A 17015-nucleotide genomic window follows, 5' to 3' on the forward strand; every position below is an offset into this window, starting at 1 on the left:
CACAGCCCGATGTGGCTTTGCTGTAAGAGACACACAAACACACATTATTGTATAAAAGTAACTTTGCTAAAGTATTAACCAATCAGTCCACGTTGTATTTTATCATTTTTAGAACATCTAGATTGTAACAATTGACGACAACCATTACATGACTTACTTTATATAATAATGCTCAGTAGTGAATTATCACAAATATATCAAACAAGAACCTGATAAAACCTTATGCTATGATAACAGTAAGAGAAACAAACAGACTCCATATTCCAAATCAAGCTAATTGTACTCAAATGTACAAGTTCGTTACAACATGACTTCTTTAAGAAATGCTCTCAATAATTCATATTTGTTGAAAAAGTCCAGAATTATTCGGTTAGCTTACGTCTTCTTTGTTAGCAGTTACATTTGTTTCCGAAAACAAACCTTTATTACTGTGAGATGGAGTTTGTACACAACAAAGACTTTTTCCCTAAACTCTCGATAATTCTGAGAAAGATAATTACACTGGAGAATGTATAGATAGGAATGTTCTAAGACTCTAGTGTATGGCTATCCTAATGTGTTATACACGTGCAACATCACCAGCAAGAATATTTGTACCTTGTCCAAGTGTATTTTGAAAAATATATTTTTATATATATACGACGTTCGAAATGAGGCAGCATGGAACTGGTGGCTATGAAGAATGGTTCATCAGGCCTAAGCGACCCCTTAAGGACTCCAGCTGTTTGTTTCTTAGCCATCTTTCCGCTGTATTGACACACTATTAAAAAAAAGGTGTTGGTATAATTACGACAGCCACGTGTGAGATTCAGTAAGAATTTTCTTTTTTAGGTGAGAAGTGAGATGTGCATATTCTTTTCGTGAAATTTTTGAATGCTGTAAATAAATAATTCACTTTTGCATTCACTACTTTTTGTTGTTTCATATGATCAAAGATAAAATGTCTGATTAACGGCAGTAAAGTTAATGAGATAGTTCCTTATAGTTTTATATAGTTGGTTTCGTTTTGTTTTATGATAAAGGTTCTTGGAACTTGTAGGCAAGGCCTGAATTAGTATTCATTACTACGAGGCTAGATGCAACTGCTTAAGACTAGAGCTAGTGATAGCGAATGGGGTCTAGTTTCCCGAAATGTCGCTAACCCCCAAACTAATGTCATTCATTAATCTAGTTTTTGTTTTATTTTATATTTGGCCGGATCATATATTTTATGCCTCAACCCACTCTATTTCAGAAAAACTAGAGCCATGATTGTGCTAAGTGTGATAACGATATAGAAGTACCAGGGATTTCTCATAATCAGTCGGCTGCTCCCTTGGGTTTAGCGTTTATCTCTTCAGATTTTAACGTTAACAGTCAGGCCTAGAACTTCGCGGTGAGTGGACACAGCAGGTAGGTCTTTGTGTAGTTTCTTACTTTGCAAGAAAACAAAGACAAATAATAAGTTATTTTTGTATTTATTCAACTACAGAATCTTTGAGTAGTTGTAGTTGAGCTCTAATGATGCAGGTCTTCCATATCACGTTAAGAACACGACTGTTGAGGGAAGCAAGTGAACATAGCAAGGAATAGACGGTTAAACCCAAACTAGTATAGAGAGAAACGTGGCGTTTACAATAGTTTCTGACATTTTTGGGAAACTAAAGATAGAAATAAGCATAATATTTCATTTCTTTATAATTTCATATCTCATATTACTATGACGTATGCTAATACCTTTCCATCTACTTTACGTGGCCATTATATTACTATCAGCGCCCTATATTACCTCTGTGACATCTTCAAAGGAAACAAAGAGCAAATATATAAAGTTTCCGATATTGGTTGATATATATATATATCACATGGTATCATAGAGATAGAAAGTTAACACAAAATCACTTAATCCAACAAACTTCTTCAACTCGGATAAAAATAAAAAATCAGGTTTGCTATATCATAACCTCTCACCTAAAAACGAAAAATTCGTATTGAATCTTACCGGAAAAACAACTATACAATTTGTTACAAAACGAATAACAGTGAAAACCCATATCACCTCTTGGTTCTAATATAAACCTAACGACCTTTTTATGTGTGTATGTGCACACGTGGCTGTCGTAATTATACCAACACCTTTTTTTTAATAGTGTGTCAATACAGCGGAAAGATGGCTAAGAAACAAACAGCTGGAGTCCTTAAGGGGTCGCTTAGTCCTTATGAACCATTCTTCATGGCCATCAGTTCCATGCTGCCTCATTTCGAACGTCGTATATATATAAAAATATATTTTTCAAAATACACTTGGACAAGGTACAAATATTCTTGCTGGTGATGTTGCACGTGTATAACACATTAGGATAGCCATACACTAGAGTCTTAGAACATTCTTATCTATACATTCTTAAGTGTAATTATCTTTCTCAGAATTATCGAGAGTTTAGGGAAAAAGGCTTTGTTGTGTACAAACTCCATCTCACAGTAATAAAGGTTTGTTTTTGAAAACAAATGTAACTGCTAACAAAGAAGACGTAAGATAACCGAATGATTCTGGACTTTTTTCAACAAATATGAATTATTGAGAGCATTTCTTAAAGAAGTCATGTTGTAACGAACTTGTACATTTGAGTACAATTAGCTTGATTTGGAATATGGAGTCTGTTTGTTTCTCTTACTGTTATCATAGCATAAGGTTTGATCAGGTTCTTGTTTGATATATTTGTGATAATTCACTACTGAGCATTATTATATAAAGCAAGTCATGTAATGGTTGTCGTCAATTGTTACAATCTAGATCTTCTCAAAATGATAAAATACAACGTGGACTGATTGGTTAATACTTTAGCAAAGTTACTGTTATACAAGAATGTGTGCTTGTGTGTCTCTTACAGCAAAGCCACATCGGGCTGTGTGCACCGTGAGGTATCGAACCCCTGACGTTACCTGTAAGTAACAAATTCGTTTTGTTATAACAAATGTAACACTAAACGTATGGAGACATTCATAAATAAATGTTTGAAAATCCACTCAGTTCTTGTTTAATTTTTGATGAAAATAGAACAATAGTTAATAATCTAAATTATAAGAAACACGAGAAGTGGTTTTACCAGATATGTATCTCCAAGGTAGAATTATGGAGAACGTATTAAGAATACAGTATTTCTTGTTCTAATGTAACCATAGTAATTATATATTTATCTGGAATTTCTCACAACTTTTCCTGTAAAATGTTTGTGTATATTAACACACCCATAATGAATACATATATAATAATATTATAGGTATATTAGTATTCACACATATTACTGGATCAATTTATCACTCATAAACTAACGACGTGTTTACAAATATTTTCACACAAGCCACAGACGTTTTATTACACTCTAGATTAGAATGACATATAATTATAGCTCGCGACATTATTTTAGAAAATACGGACATATTAAAGAACTAAAAATATAGTTTTTGTATCGTTAAAATGAACGCCCTCTAGTTAATTAACGTCAGGTACTAACTATCATGTTATGCACTGCAGCATAAGCCGACATCTGAGTAGGCAAGGACTCTGAAAGTAAAGTAGCAAAGTTATTAATGTAGCTAACGACGTGTACATACGTAGGTTACCTTGTAATGACGCTGACAATTAAGCCTAAAATAACGAAGGTTGAGAGAACCACACTAAACATCGTCTCTAAGACTGAGAAGGTGTGAAAAATCTAAATTATCTCCAAGAAACGAGAGTAAGTTAGTATAAGTTGTAAAAAACAACATTCAGACATAATGCGAACAAATTGATCAGTTAATAAGAAACGGAGATGATTAACATAAAAAAACTAGTTTACATAATTACTCAAATAATAATTTAGGTAAAGTGTGTGCACGGAAAGGCATGGAAAACATATTAGTTGATGAAGTAACAGATAGGCAGAGAAAGATATGTGTGCTGAGTTTTCTACCCAAATCTAAGATCCGTCATCAGTAAAAACATGTTGATAAATGTAATGTTTCAGTTATTTAAAAAATCTCTAAATAACTCAGTATATTTTAATATATTGATTCATTGAATCACTCAAGAAGTAACAACAGTTACAGTTCAATATTTACTTAACTAAAGCCAACTTGCTAGTTTAAAGTATAAAATGTCAGAAAATTCCAGCTGTTACAATAATAATAATATCGATAAAATCTTTACTGTAAATAACATTATGACAGATACTCCACGTTCTGGTAGCAGCTGATATTCCTTGACATTTTTGTTTCAAGATACGTACTATACGTACGTGTAGCAGCTGCCATTCTTTAACTTTCCTTGGGCTGTACACATGTACTATACGTACGTGTAGCAGCTGTCATTCTTTAACTTTCCTTGGGCTGTACACATGTACTATACGTACGTGTAGCAGCTGTCATTCTTTAACTTTCTTGAACGTACACATGTACTATACGTGCGTGTAGCAGCTGTCATTCTTTAATTTTCCTTGAACGTACACATGTACTATACGTTGCGATGTAGCGGCTGTCATTCTTTAACTTTCCTTGGGCTGTACACATGTACTATACGTGCGTGTAGCGGCTGTCATTCTTTAACTTTCAGCTTGGGCTGTACATGTACTATGCGTGCGTGTAGCGGCTGTCGTTCTTTAACTTTCCTTGGGCTGTACACATGTACTATACGTGCGTGTAGCGGCTGTCATTCTTAACTTTCAGCGGGCTGTACACATGTACTATACGTACGTGTAGCAGCTGTCATTCTTTAACTTTCCTTGGGCTGTACACATGTACTATACGTACGTGTAGCAGCTGTCATTCTTTAACTTTCCTTGGGCTGTACACATGTACTATACGTACGTGTAGGAACTGTCATTCGTCATCTTTTTCTCATGAAGTAAAAAGTAGGTGTTCAGAGCCACCCTGTATCCGGATAAAACTGACGATTCCCAGTGTTCTAATGGTATTGTCTGGTTTACGAGTTTTATAATTTTATTATCACGTTATTTTTATATATTGAACTATTTTTTATTATCATGCCATAATAGTGATTGTTCGGTTTATATATTAAAGTTTGTAGTTCTGTTGTAATAGTGCCTTACAAGATTACTTGAACACAATATATTTTTGTGTTCTTTCTATTTTTTTTACTCTTTCTGTGTTATGGTAAAAGACGTAATAGGAATGTTGTATTATTTTTAGCTGCCTTACTGTAAACTTACGACACAGGTCCACCTTTCAGAAACACTTAAGTTATACGGTTTTGTATTTGCCTCTAACAAGATCATTTGACAGATTAACTTCAGCCATGGTACTAGAAACCTAAGATATTAGTTATACAAACTTCAGCCATGGATCTAAAAACTTTGTTATTTGTTATGCAAACTTCAGCCATGGTACTAACAATTTATGGTATTTGTTATACTAGCGTCAGTCATGGTACTAATTACTTATGGTATTTATGATACTAAATTTAACCATGGTACTAGAAACTTAAGATATTAGTTACACAAACTTCACCCATGGTACTAGAAACTTTGTTATTTGTTACATTAACATCAGCCATGGTACTAAACAAAACACTTATGATACGTGTGATACTAAATTTAGGCATGGTACTAAAGCTTAATATACTTGCTATATTAACTTCAGCCATGGTACTAAACTAAACACTTATGATATGTGTGATACTAAATTTAGGCATGGTACTAAAGCTTAATATACTTGCTATATTAACTTCAGCCATGGTAGTAAACTAAACACTTATGATATGTGTGATACTAAATTTAGGCATGGTACTAAAGCTTAATATACTTGCTATATTAACTTCAGCCATGGTACTAAACTAAACACTTATGATATGTGTGATACTAAATTTAGGCATGGTACTAAAGCAATATACTTGCTATATTAACTTCAGCCATGGTAGTAAACTAAACACTTATGATATGTGTGATACTAAATTTAGGCATGGTACTAAAGCTTAATATACTTGCTATATTAACTTCAGCCATGGTACTAAACACTTATGGTATTTCTTAAATTACTTTAGCCATGATACCAAACTTATGATATTTAGTATCTGTTGATGAATAAATGGTTACAAAAGGTTTACACCTGATCTTTATAAAAAACGGTTAATTTAAATGTCTGGATAGATAGATTCAATTTTTAAAGAATTATTAATTTGAAAATGGTACTTATCCTTTAGTACCATTCAGAAACTTGATATTTTCTTCTTTTTAAACTTTAATATTTGGCATATTTTAACATTCACTGGATTAGTGCAGGAAGAGCAATTTCTATAATAAAACTATGAAATAAATACACGTGGAAGAAACGCTCGAGAGCTTTAAGGAAGAAGTCTGTGAAAGAAGATAAAGCTCATGATACTAACAGATCCATAGTGAAAGGGTCTCTGTAGTTATAAAATAAGTTTTTAAAATCCGTCATCCTTTTAATAAACACGTGGAACTGTGCACGTTAGGGATAAAGGAAAGAAATCGGTGTTTCTTTTTAGGAAAAAAAATGTTTTGTAATTCGAGTACTCAAATGTTATATATAATTAAAGATACTTTTAGGAGTCTGCGGGCGATTTAGTTTATTGATGTATTTTACATTCTTTGTATTCCTCATTTCCAACCGACCGTGCTTTCTCCTAGCGACCGATTCTCAGCGTAAATATTTGGCTTTACAGTGCAGAATAGAGGTCAAGATAAGAAAAAATACTTCAAGAAAATAGCAATACTAGGGTTTAGTTTATCTTCCAGATAAGCCTGATGTTATTAAAGTTCTTTGGAGTAGTTCAGCAAATGGTTCTTGGAAAGTGGACATTAATAGGTAGGGAGAACCAAACACATACCGTCAGAAGAGACTTGGTGTTCAGTGTATAAAATGTATTAACTTTGATGAATGAAACTTTACTTTTGTTAGATGGCGTTGTAATAAAATGAACATAGCTGTGTTTCTTAGATTTTCAAAAGCACGTTAAATAAGCTATGTTTTGTTTCATAAGTTGTTTAACATTTATTATATTATAGCTAATTAAAAGGTGCGCTGTTGAGAGTGACATTTAATCATATTATTCGGTGTTAAAAGCGATAAAAAGATTATATGATAATAGGTGCTGCCCCCTACATTATGAGTCTCTGACCGTTAAGCCTAGCTTACAATGAATAACTCTTCAGGTAAAGCACTTAAACTAGAAATAATACATAGCTGGTTTGTAACGTTCTTAGCTTTAATCCATTAATTATGTAGTTTCTATCTATATAATTTGCACATGTTCTATACAGGTATCACTTTAACTCATAAACAATACGTTTCATATTGGAGTTTTCATTAAACAAAAGGAAATCGCAAACCGCGATATTTACGAGCAGCGATTTTTATAAATCATATCATATTAATTTATGATATTCATCATATCATATTACATTTAACTTCGTGTAAGAAGATTTTATTTGTGAAAGTCAAACACAATCTGTCACGTGTTTCTTAGAACTGTTTCATAATGATGAAATGAGTGGTTTAAAACCTCTAGTACAATTTGCTGTAGTTACCAGCGTGTTCTCGTTGTTGAGCGCGAGTGCAAAATGCCCTACTGTTTATTTAGTTGAGGCATTTCAATTATGTACCAACTAATATATGTGCAAGTTACATTGCTGGATTTCCGATAAACATGAATGGCATGACTATTTACAACTGTATAAAAATTTAAGGTTCTTGTAGCTTTGCAGTTAGAAGATTTAACGGTCCACTATTTCTAAAGTTGTTTTATTTATTAATTTAGATACGTAAAACGAAGGGACAACGGTATTAATAAGGGCCTTATTCAGAATATGACTTTTAGTTGTTGTTTTAATGGACACATGACATTTGAAGATTTATTTGAATATCTAGGTTTCATATCCATTCACAGTGTAGTTTCGTTACTGTGTTGTAGTTTTGTATGGAACCTTAAATTTTATCTGATTTTCAAAATATACTAGTTCATGTGTATTTCTGTACCTTAAGGTAAGTAAGTAACGTATTTTGAATATGGATGTATGTATTGATGAGTTTTAATCTCTTATTTTTTACAAATGTATTCATGAGACAACTGAATTTGATTTTGAAATCCCGTAACACCTCAGCATGCTAATAGCTAATATCAGAATAATTTAATGACCGTATCTCTAACATGAAATGGCTTCCTCAGTGTAATACAGCTAAAAGTGCAACCGAAGCATCACATGTATCTGATATACACTTGTACGGCGTGTAAATGTGTGACCATTGTCTTTATGTAAAGAGTGTTTATTTTAATAAAAATTCCGCTGGCTTGAAAACCGAAACGTTGCTCATACTGTGATTGTGTTAGTTTGAAACTAGCTTTTCACACAATAAAATTTGCAGGTAATAGAAATATGTTCCCTTTTAGAAACATATTACCGAAAGGAAATGAATCTATTTACGTGTGAGAACGTTCAACCATATGTTTATAGAGCACTTCAAAATTCAACTTACATGTTTTAAGATTAACATATTTTCTCAACTTTTAACTTACTTCCATTTTGTATCACAGAAATATCTGATGATTAATATTAGAGTATGTTAAATACACTAGTATCAGAGTACGTTAGATACACTAAAATTAGAGTATGTTAGATATGTTAATGTTAGAATATGTTAGATATACAAATATTAGAGTATGTTAGATATACTGATGTTAGAGTATGTTAGAAATGCTAATGTCAGAGTATGTTAGAAATGCTAGTGTCAGAGTATGTTAGATACACTAATATTAGAGTATGTTAGATACACTAATATTAGAGTATGTTAGATACACTAATATTAGAGTATGTTAGATATACTAATGTTAGAGTATGTTAGATATACTAATGTTAGAGTATGTTAGATATACTAATGTCAGAGTATGTTAGATATACTAATGTTAGAGCATGTTAGATACACTAATATTAGAGTATGTTACATATACTAATGTTAGAGTGTGTTAGACATACTAATGTTAAAATATGTTAGATATACTAATGTTAGAGTATGTTAGATATACTAATGTTAGAGTATGTTAGATATACTAATGTCAGAGTATGTTAGATATACTAATGTTAGAGCATGTTAGATACACTAATATTAGAGTATGTTACATATACTAATGTTAGAGTATGTTGGACATACTAATGTTAGAATATGTTAGATACACTATAATTAGAGTATGTTAGATATACTAATGTTAGAGTATGTTAGATATACTAATGTTAGAGTATGTTAGATACACTAATGTTAGAGTATGTTAGATATACTAATATTAGAGTATGTTAGATATACTAATGTTAGAGCATGTTAGATACACTAATATTAGAGTATGTTACATATACTAATGTTAGAGTATGTTAGATACACTAATATTAGAGTATCTTACATATACTAATGTTAGAGTATGTTAGATATGTTAATGTTAGAATATGTTAGATATACAAATATTAGAGTATGTTACATATACCAATGTTAGAGTATGTTAGATACAATAATATTAGTGTCATGTGCTTGGTACACTAATATCAGAGTGTCACCTCCTTGATACGTTAATATTAGTGTCTTGTGTTAGGTGAATTGAAAAATTGTACGAAAAGTCGAAAGTCCTAGAGAAAGGTAGCTGGGACGTTCTAAGTATGAAACAGAAACAGACAATTATCTTGTTGATAATGTTGTGTAACATATATATTACACATATAATCAATATAAGATAATATGTGTCTAGGAAATTCGATTCGCGATGTTAAACCTAAATATGATCCCTGGTTGTTTATATATGAAAAGGTGTTTCAATCGTTTATCTCGGCTGCTCTCTCGTATGTACCAACTTGTCAGCTAAATCTTATAGAAAATAACATATTTCCAATCTAATAAAAACAAGCATATTGTCAAGACCTTCTTTAGAGAAAATGGATTTTCATTAAAAGATGTCTTTATGGAATACCAGTTGTTCATTAGATTGTTCATTTTGCAAATAACAGTGAACAGGAATAATTTTGCACATATAATCAGTTAATCATTGTTTTAATACAGGACATGTTCTATACATATAACCAGTAACTGTTTTAATACAGGACATGTTGTACAGATATAACCAGTAGCTGTTTTAATACAAGACATGTTGTACAGATATAACCAGTAACTGTTTTAGTACAAGACATGTTCTACACATATAATCACAAACTGTTTTAGTACAGGACATGTTCTACACATATAATCAGTAACTGTTTTAGTACAGGACATGTTGTACACATATAATCAGTAACTGTTTTAGTACAGGACATGTTCTACACATATAATCAGTAACTGTTTTAGTACAAGACATGTTCTACACATATAATCAGAAACTGTTTTAGTACAAGACATGTTCTACACATATAATCAGAAACTGTTTTAGTACAAGACATGTTCTACACATATAACCAGTAACTGTTTTAGTACAAGACATGTTGTACACATATAATCAGTAACTGTTTTAGTACAGGACGTGTTCTACACATATAATCAGTAACTGTTTTAGTACAGGACGTGTTCTACACATATAATCAGTAACTGTTTTAGTACAAGACATGTTCTACACATATAATCAGTAACTGTTTTAGTACAGGACGTGTTCTACACATATAATCAGTAACTGTTTTAGTACAAGACATGTTCTACACATATAATCAGAAACTGTTTTAGTACAAGACATGTTCTACACGTATAACCAGTAACTGTTTTAGTACAGGACATGTTCTACACATATAATCAGTAACTGTTTTAATACAAGACATGTTCTACACATATAATCAGTAACTGTTTTAGTACAAGACATGTTCTACACATATAATCAGTAGCTGTTTTAATACAGGACGTGTTCTACACATATAATCAGTAACTGTTTTAGTACAGGACATGTTGTACAGATATAACCAATAACTGTTTTAGTACAGGACGTGTTCTACACATATAATCAGTAACTGTTTTAATACAAGACATGTTCTACACATATAATCAGAAACTGTTTTAATACAAGACATGTTCTACACATATAATCAGAAACTGTTTTAGTACAAGACATGTTCTACACATATAATCAGAAACTGTTTTAGTACAAGACATGTTCTACACATATAATCAGTAGCTGTTTTAATACAGGACGTGTTCTACACATATAATCAGTAACTGTTTTAGTACAGGACATGTTCTACACATATAATCAGTAACTGTTTTAGTACAGGACATGTTGTACAGATATAACCAATAACTGTTTTAGTACAGGACGTGTTCTACACATATAATCAGTAACTGTTTTAGTACAAGACATGTTCTACACATATAATCAGAAACTGTTTTAGTACAAGACATGTTCTACACATATAATCAGAAACTGTTTTAGTACAAGACATGTTCTACACATATAACCAGTAACTGTTTTAGTACAGGACATGTTCTACACATATAATCAGTAACTGTTTTAGTACAGGACGTGTTCTACACATATAATCAGAAACTGTTTTAGTACAGGACATGTTCTACACATATAATCAGTAACTGTTTTAATACGGAAGATGCTGTACAAATATAACCAGTAACTGTTTTAGTACAGGACGTGTTCTACACATATAATCAGTAACTGTTTTAGTACAGGACATGTTCTACACATATAATCAGTAACTGTTTTAATACGGAAGATGCTGTACAAATATAACCAGTAACTGTTTTAATACGGAAGATGCTGTACAGATATAACCAGTAACTGTTTTAATACGGAAGATGCTGTACAGATATAAACAGTAACTGTTTTAATACGGAAGATGCTGTACAGATATAAACAGTAACTGTTTTAATACGGAAGATGCTGTACAAATATAACCAGTAACTGTTTTAATACGGAAGATGCTGTACAGATATAACCAGTACCTGTTTTAATACGGAAGATGCTGTACAGATATAACCAGTAACTGTTTTAATACGGAAGATGCTGTACAGATATAACCAGTAACTGTTTTAGTACAGGATATGCTGTACAGATATAACCAGTAACTGTTTTAATACGGAAGATGCTGTACAGATATAACCAGTAACTGTTTTAATACGGAAGATGCTGTACAGATATAACCAGTAACTGTTTTAGTACAGGACATGTTGTACAGATATAACCAGTAACTGTTTTAGTACAGGACATGCTGTACAGATATAACCAGTAACTGTTTTAATACGGAAGATGCTGTACAGATATAACCAGTAACTGTTTTAATACGGAAGATGATGTACAGATATAACCAGTAACTGTTTTAGTACAGGACATGTTGTACACATATAATCAGTAACTGTTTTAGTACAGGACATGTTGTACACATATAATCAGTAACTGTTTTAGTACAGGACATGTTCTACACATATAACCAGTAACTGTTTTCCAGTGTGTTTTAAATCTTTCTAGTAATCTTCCTGCTTAAGATCACTTCATTACAACTTTATCAGCGATGGTATAAGATAAACTTATTGTTTAATTACGATTTGCTCTGCATATTCCACATAACAAAGAAAAATACAACTAAGACAAATTAATATTTACGAGTTTAATTCAATAAATTAGTTTAAAATAAATATTTCTCTATATGTTTAAATTGTTCAAACGTAACTAAACTGTAGGCACTATCATATCAAAAACACTCGTCAACAGATTCTAACTTAATGTTCTTCACCTGCCAACAGACCCCGTCATTAGATTCTACCACCTATTAACAGACCCCATCATTAGATTGTACCATCTATTAACAGACCCCATCATTAGATTCTACCACCTATTAACAGACCCTATTATTAAAACTGTACCACCTATCACTAGACCCCATCGTTAGATTCTACCTCTTATCAACAGACTTTATTATTAGATTTACCATCTATCAACATACCCCATCATTTGTATTTCTCCAGTCTGTAAACTTTGATAACAATGACGTTAGCAGTTGATACACACTAGGACTATATGATATATCGGAAGTTTGTTGGGTAAAAAGAAATAAAAATGAAAAGTAAACTAATTTAAAAGATGGAACTATAATGGATCCATTAGTTCATTTGTTTTGACCATTATATAATGATTCGTAAAAAGTTCGAAGGGTTTGGAAGAAATCGGCCTTCCTCTTCGCTGGATCATAACGTAACAGATGAAAGCGTGTTTGTATGGGCAGATTGGTAATAAATAAACAGAGAAAAACCTGGTAATTTTTTTCCTTTACAATTTAAGCAATCATTGTAAAATATTAACTGTTTATTAACTGATAATCACGGGGCTCAGAAAGAACGTTTGCATTTCGTATTAGAAAGAGTGATTAAGGGTTATTTGGGTTTTGTTTGTTCGCTATCATTAGGGTGTTGCAAACTTTCATCACTTAAGCCCCGCTTCATAATATTACCATCAATAAACATCGGTTCTCTCTTGGAATAAGAAAATGTAATTAGGTTATTTGTTTACTTAAGCCTAAGCGATGAAGCGATGCGTTTTAAGTAGTGGTTGATAGCAGCCGACTGAAATCTTTTTAAATCCCAGGGATAAAGGTAGTGTTTGTTTCTAATGAAACTCGATAACTCTGGTCGGTTTGAAACCGAACCTTCATGTTGTTCTTTAGTTGTTAACATCTGATGGTGGTATAAGATATTTAACAGTTGTTTTTCTGAACCCTTAAATATTAAGTAATTTATATTTTCTTTCCAAAAACAGATCCTGAATGTGTCATAATAATATTGCATTCTATTTTTAATGGAAGAAATGGGCTTGAGGGCCTAAAATGAAAAGGAAAAAAAAAACACACGTCAACGAATGTGTAATTTTAGGACTGCTACAAACGAGTGTGTCGGTAATAAAATGTTGCAATTTGAATAGGAAACAGAAGTTGAAAAAACACAAGTTAATGTAAGTACAACGGGCAACATGATTACTGGAACTTAATATATATCTAGAAATATGTTGACATGTAAAATGTGATATGAGTACATCCGGGGATCTGAAATAAATAAATATTATTAATTGAACTATTTATTGATGATCGATTATTTATTTCTCTGGTTCTACATTTAAACACCAACCAAATGAGTTCTACAGATTTAATTATTAATTCACAGATTGCTTTGTTTGTTTTTGAATTTCGGTCAAAGCTACACGAGGGTTATCTGCGCTAGCCTTCCCTAATTTAGCAGTGTAAGACTAGACAGAAGACAGCTAGTCATCACCACTCACCGACAACTCTTGGGCTATTCTTTTACCAATGAATAGTGGGATTTACCGTCACATTATAACACCCCCACGGCTGAAAAGGCGAGCATGTTTGATTTGACAGGGATTAGAACCCTCGACCCTCGGATTGCGAGTCGAGTGCCCTAATCATCTAGCCATTCTGGGCCAGTAATTTACAGATCGGGATTTTGTAAGTCCTTTCAAAGCGATTCATTACATATAACAGTGAAACTTTCTCATGGTGTACCTGCTTATCCTCCTCATAAGGGTTTCTCATGTTTATCCCCACAGAAAGCTTGCTTGTTTCAACATTTTCACACCCCTCTAAAGACACGTATCACCGTAAAATATTGGGCTACACTTATTTAACTAACAGTTGGATGTAACCTTCACTCTGACAGTTGGATTTAACCTTCACTCTTATAGATTACCGACGGTACAAAGTGTGGTCACGAGCCACGAACCGTAACCCTGCAACCAAGTTCTCGTCCACAACTGGTATAAAGGATTTTCTCTGTTTTGTCTTTGGGCACCGGGTTTCAATACCCGTACGAGAAATACAAGCATAGTGATTTTCTTATTTAGAAAGAATATTAAAACCCAAATCCATCTGAACTTGAATGTAGGGGTCGCTACACAGACACTTATCTCCAAACGTGTTAAAGCACTATGGTACACGTGTTCTTATCTATGTGTTATTTAGTGTAATGAAGTGATATAAAGATACATATCTTTCACTGATCTTCGTAAACTTAATAAATTATTTAATATGTTTGATCGCTTCGCTTCCTAACTTGTATTTTACCAAAGTTTGATCATGAACGTCGTTTCAATAGTAAACGTCAATTATTTAAAAAAATACTGAAATCGATTTCATTATTACGCTATTGTTTTCAAACCCATTATGGAATTCAAATATCTAACATTTCTTTCGTCCCCCTGTGGTCCAGCGGTATGTCTGCGGATTTGCAACGCTCGAATCCGGGTTTCAATACACGTGGTAGACAGAGCATGAATAGACCATTGTGCACCTGTGAGTTTAAGACATCTAAAAATACATTTCTTTTGAAAGAAATCGTCTATTAAACAGTGAATTTACTTTTGAGAAAAACACAGTTAGTGTTTTAATCCTACTTTTCAATAAAAATTAATATTAATACAGACACAAATCATTGTTTTACTGTTAATACAGACACAAATCATTGTTTTAATGTTAATACAGACACAAATCATTGTTCAGTATTTTCGATAGATTGTTCTACTTGTAAGAGATGTTTAATAGACATGAATGTTTGGCTCTTTTCGGTTTCGAACGTTTAAGGAGCCAATAGACAGTTTGAGAACTATATGCTGAATACGGTGTGTAAATGGACCTGATTAAAAGTTCTAACCGTGCTAGCGACTTTCGTTTTCTTGAGTCGATAAGAATATGAAATGATGGACGAAACAAGTACTTCGTTATGTAATGGACGAGAAATAGAATCAGGAACCCTGGTGGAAGATGAAATAAAAGAACAGTTTTATGTTGTTAATATCCTCATTGAAGTGTCTTTGATAGATACATCCTCAAGAAAGTTATTCATGATATAAAAATTATCTCAAATACTGCAAAAATATTTTGGACGAATTTTTATTTAGATTATTTTAGACGAAGAATCTAAGAATTAACTGGATTTATTACAAATTTCCAACGGGGTGACGCTACTTATTCGTGTGCCTCCCGCTAGTACAGCGGTAAGTCTACGAATTTACAACACTAAAATCTGGGGTTTGATTCTCCTCAGTGTGCTCAGCAGGTAGCCCAAGGTGGCTTTTCAATAAGAAAACACGAACACACATACTTATTCGTGTATTTCACGTGATTGTTTATACCTTTGTGACATGTATTTATTTTATAACAGTAAGAAAGCTGTACAACGTCACATTAATTGTTACCTTTAATAAACATCCATGATTACGATAGCTAAGAATTTCTTTTAATTACAGTAAATATCAGGTTAGAAAAAACATTAAAAAAAGTTACACAAAACCCAATCGATACACAAGAAATGTTATTGAACACTATTTTAAAGTAGTTTTATATGACTGGGAAAATATGATGATTTCTTAAATTGAATTATAGTTTAATAACACTAACGATAAGTGCACCAAGAAATCTACCTGGAAAGTGTCTTCTTAAAGTGTCAAAGAATTTTTAGGTTCGTCACAAGCTAGTACAGACATTAAGAGACAACCTCTTCTTGATAGTCAAAGTATAAGAGATACACTTAAACTTATTATAATCACTAAATTATGTTAGAAACCCGAGAACGGGAGTAGAAGTCCTGGTGTTCCTTTTAAATTAGTGTCTGCTATAATTCTCAATGAATTCAAAACCTTATTGTAATAACCATGTGCGTAATTAGTTGCTTCCAATTTCATAGTTTGTAAGCTGGTCAAGCTTCAAGTTTCATTTCTTCGTGGCGTATCATGAGGTTACATGAGATGGCCATAGCGTACTGTAATTTGACGCTTAGTTTGTCTTTACCATAATGCTTCTCTGCTTCAGATGACTAAGTACATGTAGACAGCAAGCTACGATATAATTCACCGATGCCAATCTGCTTAATAATTATGCTTTTGCTTCCAGATCGAATTTTGAAGCAATATGCTTCTCTTTCGATGCTATAAAGTTAAAAATGTACAAAACAACGATAATAGCACGTTTACATATTGTCTCTTTTTTGTATAAAGAGACGTCTGCCAGACTATGCTGGTCTCATATTCGAAAATTGCTGTACCAAAC

General features: G+C 32.5%; 1 long non-coding RNA gene and 1 pseudogene across 1 annotated transcript; one reads left to right on the forward strand and one right to left on the reverse strand.

The window, feature by feature from the left end:
• Positions 1-1077: 1077 nt before the first annotated feature.
• LOC143231423 (uncharacterized) lies at positions 1078-13903 on the forward strand. Its single transcript, XR_013016912.1, has 3 exons — positions 1078-1392; positions 2871-2924; positions 13718-13903. It is a non-coding gene; the product is annotated as an uncharacterized LOC143231423 (long non-coding RNA).
• On the reverse strand, positions 4279-4843 carry LOC143232428 (uncharacterized; annotated as a pseudogene).
• Positions 13904-17015: the final 3112 nt, after the last annotated feature.

This window comes from Tachypleus tridentatus, chromosome 11 (genome assembly GCF_004210375.1).
Source record: "Tachypleus tridentatus isolate NWPU-2018 chromosome 11, ASM421037v1, whole genome shotgun sequence".
Classification (NCBI taxonomy): Eukaryota; Metazoa; Arthropoda; class Merostomata; order Xiphosura; family Limulidae; genus Tachypleus; species Tachypleus tridentatus.